This window comes from Cloeon dipterum, chromosome 4, assembly GCF_949628265.1.
Source record: "Cloeon dipterum chromosome 4, ieCloDipt1.1, whole genome shotgun sequence".
Classification (NCBI taxonomy): domain Eukaryota; kingdom Metazoa; phylum Arthropoda; class Insecta; order Ephemeroptera; family Baetidae; genus Cloeon; species Cloeon dipterum.
In genome coordinates this window covers 13,784,956-13,795,323 of record NC_088789.1, presented here as the reverse complement: position 1 = coordinate 13,795,323, position 10,368 = coordinate 13,784,956, and positions in this window count along the sequence as shown.

Here is a 10,368-nt window from a genome sequence, read left to right as displayed (position 1 = left end):
TTGTACAACCCTTTTATGGCGAAGAGAGAGCATCAAAGTCACAAGGGCCGCGACAGATTTTCAATTAAAATTTGCTGCACACCGCGTCATAAAATCGTCGACGCCTGTAACTTGATTTCGCAGGCGGCCTTTCATCTACATCGAGTACTTAAATGTAGTCAGCCTCTTCCCCTTTGCTGCGTGTGCCACATAGTAACACAGATGCGACTTACCGCACGCTTTCGGGGGCTCTTCAAAATCTAATTGACAAACATTCAAGATTATGCTTTTGACTTTTGATTTTAATGAATAATTTGTTAGATATAAGTTATATTTTTGGCCTTTTTATGTTAGTAGCTTGATTTAAACATAATGCTGATATCTCGGTTCAAATTTAAAACCTCGCGAGGACGAAGATTCACAAATTGAAATTCAGTGCAAAGGGAAGGTTGTAAATTTGAAATTCTGTATTTTACAATATTTTCGCATTTTTATTTGCCACGGGTTTCCAAAATAGGTAATTAATTTAAAGAATTCGAATAGCTATGTTTGATAGGAACTCTTCTTTTGTGGATGTCCCTCACACGCGCAGATATTAGGAGAGTAATGGCGTAGAAAATTGTTTCTGTGAGCTGATGTTTGTCGGTGAGCGCGTTCCACATTGGCACAGACAAGACACAGAGAGAATGTGATTTCTGCTTGCTGTCTATGGGCACTAATGCCGCCCGTATGCGACCCGACGAGCGCGGCAGCAGTGATATTATTCAACCCCCGTGGTGCCGATGAGGAATGGGGTGTGGACGCCGGGTCGGCCGGGGTGGGTCGGGGTGGAAATGAGAAATTTCTCGCTTGCCATGTGACGAGCGAGATGCACCTCGTTACGCGTCTTTTGTGACTCGTGCGAGCTTCAAAAGCCGCGCAGCAAATAATATTCTGCGCTCGATTTTTCTTCCGTTCTTTTGTGGCTAGCAGTGATTATGACGGCCACGGATTACTCTGCGGCTGAACTGCTGCGTCTGCACCCTCGGTGCTGAACCATAATTGAAAGCGGCCCGGAAGCAAATTGAGTGGAATAAAATATTAATTAATGCAGCCGATTGCAATTCCTTGTCTTTTGCGGTTGGATGCCATGCGTTTGACGTTCGCGTTTGTTGTTCATTATTTCTTTGAGTTCAGCTTCGGGCCGAAGGAAATGAAAAATAGTAAGGGTTCCGTTTATGTCGCTTTTGGCATGCTTTGGGAAAACTAGCATGAGAGAATCGTTCATTTGTGAGAAATGTGATTAATTATTCACTTTGCATGCCATAGATTTTTGAAGTTAAAGTCATGGCTGGGCACAAATAGCAACTGCATGAAATTTTTCAATGAATATTCCTAAAAATGCAGAGTGAATGATAGATAGTTATAAATGATCTAAATACAAATAGCATTAAATAATCAGCAATTCCTTTCAAGAAAATCGTTAAGGAGAAATGAAAAACTGTCTTGTTGTTAGAGTAAAGCGTTACAGAAAATTCATGAAATATCCCTTTTACATCATTTTTGTACTTGAAATACTATCAAGTGCGGCGAGCAGTGTCTCCTTATTGGATATCATGATTTATTCGACCATAGGGAAATTTAGCTCATGTTTCGCACACCATTGGATAGATCGCGACAAGAGGGATCGAAATTTAAGGGAAAAATAATTTACAAACCGTTTAATTTTTCGATAAATTTGTCAAAATCTGAACGTTAACTGATCTTTGGTCGAGATTTCATTAATTTACATTGCAGAGGTAAACTGTTGCTAAATATCACAAACAATTAACTTGGCGAACAAAAAATTTTCTCCATTGTTGGCCTGCTAAGCTCTACTTTAAATTTATTGATTTTATTTTATTGTTAAAGGAAAAATTACAGTTAGGCTATACCATAGAAGGTGAGAAAATAGCAACTCTATAAGAGCAACCTTCTTGCGTACAAATAGTTTAAAAAATGGAACAACATTCTTCAGTATTATTTGAAAGAGTCACTTTAAGGACAAAGAAGAGAGACAATAATGCTGTTTAAGAACATTGATACAGCAGTTTCAAAATCTGTTTGATCTCTAAATGCTGCTCCTTTTTAATTTGCCCGGGGGGTTAATTTCAAATGCTGGCACGCAGAGCGAATTTTTAATTTCAGAGCAAATTAAATCCACGGCAAGTGGTCCATTTGCATAATACAATTTATGCAATGATCCGAAAAGCTCACACTCTTTGTTCCTTAGATACGGCATAATAAGGTGCAGGCATAAAAAATAAACACGCCCCGCTCAGGCACCCCCAAGGAATGCAAATTGCATTTCAGCCGTTGCACCCATTGTTCTGTGTATGTGTGTTGAGCTGGCTTGAAACACGTCATTCGATCGCCCACCCTTGCCGAGGGTGAATGGCGGCACAACGGAGCCGTCGGGGTTTTTATGGGGTGCGAAAAGCACGGCGAGAAATTTGTCGCTTGTTGATTTTGCACCAGACCAAAGGAAAGAAAAGGAAATTAAAAGTTCCGCCTGCGCACCGGGATTAAAACGGAATTCGGCTCGCTGGCTGCGGCCTTTGGACACGAAAGCAGCAGCGAGTTGGGTGGTTTTCTGCTCAGCGGCTCCGGCGACCTGCTTGGCCGTGTAAAAAGTCAAGTGGTGGGTGAGAGCGCGCGCAATTAATTATGGTCTGCTGCTTAGTTAGTCAGTCAGTCAGCGGCCGCTCTCTTGAGCAGGGACCTCTCTCTCTTCCTCCGCCTCTTGTTCCCTCGAGAACGCGAGGGGCTGCATTAAGGGCTAATTCAAAAGATATCCGCCAAGGGGATTAACGGCCCTCACAAAGTCCGCCGTTAAATTGGAAAAGTTGCGAAATTGCCAGGCGGGATGCAAGTGTTTGCTGAAATATCTGATAGGTATTAAAGTACAACATATCGTGTGCTTCGTGGAATTTCAATATTACCGACAACCTGGCATGTTCCAAGTTATGCTTACTATAGATGAGCAGCAACTATGGAATGCTGAATCCTAGTTTTCGTGCAGATATACTGCCCCCTTGGTGAATTTGAAGCAAGCAGGCTATCGAAATTCAGCTTCGATTTTTTTTTAAAAGAAGCCCCCGTCAAAATCCATATGTCAACAAATGAAAAAAGAGACGACCCACGCGCTTTTGCCTTGTTCGAGAGGCAAAAAGCGCTGTTTGTAGGTACACTCTGCAGCATCACGGCGCGAGAGTTGAAAGGAAAGAAAATCTTTCAGAACATCGTCTCGCAGCCAGAGCGTACATTTCCACGGAATGATTAAAGTCGGGCGAACGAGAGACAGACGTATTAGAAGAAGGAAAATAGCTCTCACACAGGGGAAAAGCACCAGCAGACACAATGAAAATATATCAGACGGACGGTGGCACGGACGGGGCTAGAGACGTGGGGCCCCGGCTAAAACAGCAACAGCGAGAGTCGGGTCGGGATCATCCAATTATTGCATCTTGCATCATCAAAGGGCGATAGGGTGGCTGCAGGGGTGGGATTAGCTGGCTGTCTCTGCTCGCGCGGCCAGCCGAGAATTGGCATTTCATTCGCTGTTTACATCCTGGATTTTCTGCGCTCGTGTGTATGTCGTCTGTCTGTGTGTGCTGTGCTGTGCGCGCTCGTTCCATATCCTGCGAGATGTGTATGTGTGCTCAGAGCTAACTCGCTGCCGTCTCGTCGCTTCCATTTTTTAAAGGAAATTACATTCTCGTCGTGCTTCAAATGAGAAATTATTTATAGCAGAAGCAGTGGCGGCGTATACTGCGAGGACCGTACGCGTTTTTCGGTTGCAAAATGTAATATCCCTTCGACGAAATCCGAAGCGGCTCCTGGAGCTGCAGACTAGTAACTATATGCTCACTTTTTTCCAATTAATTTCTCCCCGCTTTGACAAACATTGGAGACAAACACGGGGAGATGCGATGGATAAATTTTAATTACTGCTTCTCTCTCTCTCTCTCTCTCTCTCTCTCTCTCTCTCTCTCTCTCTCTCTCTCTCTCTCCAATTTCATCGGAGGTGCACAAATCGAACAAGCTGGATTTGCGTCGTTACTGGTTTCCAGGAAAGGATTTTTTTTCAATGCCAGTTTGGTTTTAATACTATTATTTTTTTGTGATGAACGAGTAGAGTTCAGTTTTTATTTTTTCAATTCATTTAATTAAATTAATTCTTTCTCTGGAACTTTTTCTGCACTGCGGAACTTCTATTTTTAATAATTTATTTTATTTTTCTGCCTTCTACAGTATTTTATCGGGCGGTGCAACGGTAGAGTGCGGTATAGAGTAGCGCAGCAACATTTTCCCATCCTTTGCACTAGCGGTCACGCTGTGTGATTTGCATGACAAAGATGGTTTTATTTGTGTTCTCGCTGAACATGTGTGTCAGAAGACGTGTCTGAAAAATGGGTGCGACCAAGACATTTTGTCAAAGGGATGTGCGCCGGGGGGAAAAGTTGAGCTCAGTGCATTGTGGCCAGCTGGAATTTTCCGTTTGATATTAATCTGTCCGCTAGCATGCAAATGCCACGAGCGTGCACAACCACACAAAGAATTTTCCAGTCACGGTGGCGGGAAGGATATTTTACTCGAATAAATGAAAATACCCGCGCCGAACTCACCATTAGTTGCGCTTTGTTCGAATTTTGATGTTTAGGTCTCCATAAATCGCTAGGCTAATGGGATAGCGCCGCTGTTTCGGGTTGGGGGAAACGTCGCAGTGGGATCATTTCGGCGGTAGATACTTAATTTAGTGTCAGCGTCATGTTTGGCTGCGTTAAGGGCGCGAAACAAAATATTGGAATTGGATTTTCCGAGCTAAAGAGTGTTTGTCAGTATTTTCTAAAAACGTTTATTGTTCCACACACTGATGTGATTGAGGAATGTAAAAAAAAATTTTTTGTCGTGATATTTTAAACAATTAAAAAAGCCTATGTCCATCCAAAAAGTGAGTTTCACAACGATGAGCTAATTTGACAAAAAATAATTGTGTAAGATATGCTTTGAATTATTTTCATGTTAAAAATATATTTTCTCCCGATAGAATCTAATTCGATTGGTTTAAAACGATCATGAGTGGAAATGTGGACAGTTTAAATTCAAATGCGAGTCAACAGTGTCAACACAACAGTTCAATGCCACAGGCTATCAACAATATTATATAATACATATAAAATTGAAAGAGTTTGTTTTCTACGAGTTACAATTCAATGCAAACACAAATTCAAACTTTTGTTTGATAACTAAACAGCAATTTCGGATAAAACCCAACGCAACGCAGAAAATTATGGCTTTGAAAAGTCATAAAAAGCAATTTTATATACGAAGCAAGCAAAAAACGACTGCAATATATTTGTTTTGAGAGCAACACCTACAGCTAAGGAGCCGCGTCAGCAAGAGGGGAATTAATTTGTTGAATCAACGCGCAATGCGCGGCAGAAAATGCGATTCAGCAATTCGGAAAACATAATTTGCAATCGCCAGCGCGACCTAATCGGCTTTTGTGGTGTCGGGCATGGGGCTGCGTTTGAGTGGCGTTCCCGTGTAAAACGGCGCGAAAATAAGCAAGCGGGGAACGGCACGAGAGCCGATTGCGTATAACTCAAGAGGCAAAACACCTTACTCATTGCACATAAACAACGAAACGCTTTCACTCGAGCGGTCCGCGCTCCATTGCTCTTTCCCTCTCACCCCATCGGCTGCAACCCCCTCTTGCTATTGAAGAGCGAAAGCGGAGAAAAGTCGCCCTCCTTGCACGCTCGCAGCAGCACTAATAATTCCCAGCAACCCTTTCTTGGCACCCGGTCGCCGCGAGCGATATTCTAAATTAAGGTAATCTGAATTGCGCGCGAGAAAGAGCGGGCAGAGTTTTTAAGCGCGCGCCGAGGGGACTTTCAGTGCTCTTTCAAGGGGCAACTCCGGTTGCGTCTCGCACATCTCTTCTTTTTGACACACCCCTCCCACTGCTCCTCGTTAAGATTAAAAGGAATCCTGTTACGTATATGCCGTATATGCGAATGAAAATATACACACCAAAATTAATTTGATCCCAACGTGGATTAGATTTCACGCTTTCCGATTGACATCCATGCAAACGAAATTTGGACTCGCGTGATTTATTATCATATACAGTGACAAGTTTAGAAGGTAGAATATTACTGCTGTAGTGATTTCTCTTGTTCTGTTTTCATCAGGTTGAATGAAGTACAAAAAATAATATTTTAAGATAAATATAATATTTTTCGTTAGGTTTAATTTTTTAACACTTGTTATTTAACAAAGGGGTGGCTTAGAATTTGTTACATTTTGGTCTTTGGAGCTTGCCTCAAGTGCCTCATGAATAGGTGGGTGTTTTTTAAGAATTGTATGGAATTTATATGATTTTAGATGTGACATTATTGCATTGTTTGTATTTGATTGTAATTGTAACTCTTGATTAGGACGTACTTGATGACGTCGAAACTGGTCGAGAAATAAAGAAGACGAATTTCTCTTTAATTGACAACGAGGATGAAGCCTGGTTTTAATTATATTCAACATGAAAACAACCTCGAGTGGTCGCACTTTTCAAATACTTGTCGATAGATTTTAAAATAAAAACCTTTGCTTTTGAGTTAATTCCCTCATACACATAACTCAATATTTTATGGAGAAATTTTACAAATCCATTTCCAAGAATAGATTTGGTGTGAAATGCATAATTCAAGTTAAATAAATTAAAGCGTCATCAATCTCAAACACGACTGGCGGTGACAACGGCAGCGAGGTCAACTGATCGAGATTAAGGAACACCATTTTTTGCGGCTCATACATCAAATGTCTAGGAAGTTATGAATATATTTTTTTCCACGTTTAATCCCGAACGCAGCTGTCACTATTTATTTGTCACTCGGCTGCTTGTTAAGAACGCGCTCCTCGTTTTAACAGCTTTTTTTCATTCTGCCCGCTCTCTCGATATATAGTTGCTGCTGTTTTGAGAAAATTGAAACGTGAGCTGACTTCAACGCTGCATTAATTATGCTCAAACAGTTCGGAATGGAAAAAGATACGGATGCAGATAATATATTTTGTTGACATAATGAAATCGGTATATTTTTAACTCTTATGGTGCTGCCGCCGCTTGCACTCGAGCTAGCGCCTCTGCGTGAAAAGGGAAATTCTGGTGTCGGTCCTCTGTCGATCTTGAAGTGTGCGAGCGAAAGAAAGATCGAAGATAAACCAAAAAACACACACGCACCTTCGAGTGCAGAGCCAGAATATTTATGAGTGATGAAAGAGCAGCTGGGAAATTTTAGTGCCACACAGCCTTTCAGGAAAAAAGGGTTGAATGCATTAATATGTGACTCTGCGTTTTGAAAAATGATACGCCATTTTCTTTTTTGGGTCAACGGCGCAATGAAACGGCGAAATTTATACTCCTAATCACTGCAGATAATCTTTTCCTAATTTAGCAAACAACTCAGAGCAGTCTGGGCCTTTATTCCATGTATCCGAGTTGCTCAAGCTTTTTTGTGCCAAAAATGTTTCCAAATGGAAAGATCGTTCGTCTCCTACGCGTCGACTGCCAGCAGCAGAAAAAGCAGCGAGATAGGTTGTTGATATAATTTCCAATTTGCAAGGCAGCGCGAGAGCGAGCGCCTCGTTTCCCCCTTCTTGCCGCAAAAGCTGCAGAGAAATGGGTTCATTTACAAAACTCAATGAGAAAGACCATAGCAAGGAGAAAAGAGAGAGAAAAGCGGCAAGAGGTTGGATTTTAGCCGGCCGAAATTAATGATAACATCAAATTAAGTTTTTCGCATTAAAGCAGGCGGCAGAGCTAAAGCACACGGCTGCAAAACGTGTGTGTTTAATATGCCTTTTGAGGCTGGACGCGGTGGCTGTGGAGATGTGGCCGCTCTTTGATTACTCAGGGCTGAAATTGACCAAGGTAATCCGCCCTTAATCAACTTACGCCCAGATGACCATCGGGCCAGAAAATCAGAATGACTTACTTGGCCCTGGGATTTATTCTTGCTTGGTGGCTACCATGAGGCGCACGGTCCAACCGACAAATTGCTTGAGGGCGGAAATTGTGGCGTTCAAAGCAAGGAAGAGCGACTTCTTGCTTTTCTGGTCAGTGCGTAGTTTGCACTTTCAAGTCGAGGAGTGGAATGAGTTGCCTGGGACCAAATCACAAGGATATGATGATATGATCAACTTTATCTCAAGATTGAAATTGCAACGTTTTAGGCAATTATAATATCTCTTCAAATCGAATTTATTCTTAAGCAAATAATAAATTGGTATTTAAAAAAATATCTAATACATACTAGTTGAAGACTTGGGCAAATAAATCAATATGAGCTGACACGCATTTAAAAGATTTTTCCAGGCAATCAGTGCTGAAGCAATGCAATTGTTTATGCATAGCCTGCAAATTTCATAACTGCGTGCAGAATATGTAATTTCCATGGCAGTATTCTTGAGCTGGGGCTGCAGGCGACACTTTTGATGTTTTGAGGCTTAATTGCGTTTTGCCGTGCCAGCCTGCAATTGAATTTCCAATTGAAACTTGTCTTTTCGCACGATCGCGTACGCGGACAAACCGGGGGTGACAAACACTTTTGATGTCAGCCCTTAGGAAAAAAGCGCTAATGTGTTTTTGGTGTTGCATGCTGTGACACACCGGGGTCGTGGAAATTGAACCTAGCAAATTCACGAAGTGGTATTGCACTCCAAACTCATCAGCACAATCGGTTTATCTATAAATCGATTAGAAGGAAAATTTCTTGGCCCTATATCGAAGAGAACATTTTGAAACTCTGAATATAAAATAGCTCCCGTTTTTCTATTTCGTTGGACTATTTTCCACTATACACCTCCGTCCATCGCTGTTTCTCTCCTGCGGCGAACTGACAAAAAGTGCGAATATTCAGATGGGCGTGTGTGCTGAGAGTTTTAAGGGGTGAGTAACAGGCCGGTTTAGTGGCGCATTTGGCGATGATGGAGGACGATCTGTTCTGCAAACATTTGTAATTGAATGGCGCTCGCAAAAAGCCTCAGGTGGGCCGCGCGCTCAATGGCGACACCGCCTATCAATCTCAACCCTTTCTGTCCGGCACGACAATAACTAATTTCGGCCATCGACTGCCGCCACTCTCGCCACGCTGTGCGAATAAATGGATGCCACTCCGTCGTCCCAGCAATTTTTCTCCTGCTCGGAGCGGACGAACACACTCTCACAAAAGCCAGCCAGCTACTTCAAAGGGCCAGAATTGCTCTGCACGCGAAGCAGTTAAACGCGAATATTGCTCATAATAGGTTTCATCAATCAAATTTTTGTCAGATGGTGAGGGGAATTTTATTACTAATTGTTCAATCACCAATGGTTTTAATCTTGTGTTTTTATCTTTGCATATTTAAGCCTGACCAACACCTGATTACTGCTGTTGTAGTGTAAATAGTACTTTTGAAATTGACATTTTTTGTTGTTGAAGTATTGAGATTGATTTTTTCAAGGGATTATTCTACAAAATTCCAGTGCATAAGAATTGATCAGTCTGATTTAACTACACATTACCATTAATCTAACTGAATAACTCATTACCCGTAACAATTAATAACACATTACATTGTCCCATTAAATTATTCTCTCAGGGAAACCAGAACATTAAATTTCGCAGCCATCAGTTTACGGAGATTTTGATTGTTAATATTGGAAGGAGGAAAATTCTCTATATTAAACCTCACGTAAAAGCACCTCGACGCTGTCATGTCATAATTTAAACGCTCGTGAGTCACGGAGATACACGCATATCAAATCACTCTAGCATTAGGTTATCTCAAAATTTAATACGAAATTCCCTCTGACTTTCCTCTTAAATTTAATTAACACTAGTTTCCTCCTTGTCAAAAATAAATCAAATCATTCTGCTGCAGCAAGCGGTTTGAAATCATCTAGAATGCCTAAAATTTTTCATATGTAAAAGCTTATGGACAAACGCTTGCCAGGGGCGCCTTAATGGCCACCGGACAGGCGAAACAAAGCCACGCGGACAATTATTATGGTTGCGGCCCGAGGAGGCCAATAAATGGTGCAGACCGCAGTCGAAAATAATGCCGCGCACACACACATCACTCTCGGTTGGCAATTATCATAAAATCACCGGTCACCCCAACGATAAATCACACGGACGAGCGGTCAGAGCAGAAAATTACCACTCGATCCGAGGATAAATCACGAAAAGTGACCGCATAATGCTCAGACGCGATGCGCGCGACCTTTTCAGGTGAGAAATTCCACCTGAGGAGGGGTCTTAAACGTGCATAATGCATGTGCATCTCTCACAGTCCCTCAGGGGAAGGGTTTTGATGGTCGTTTTCTAA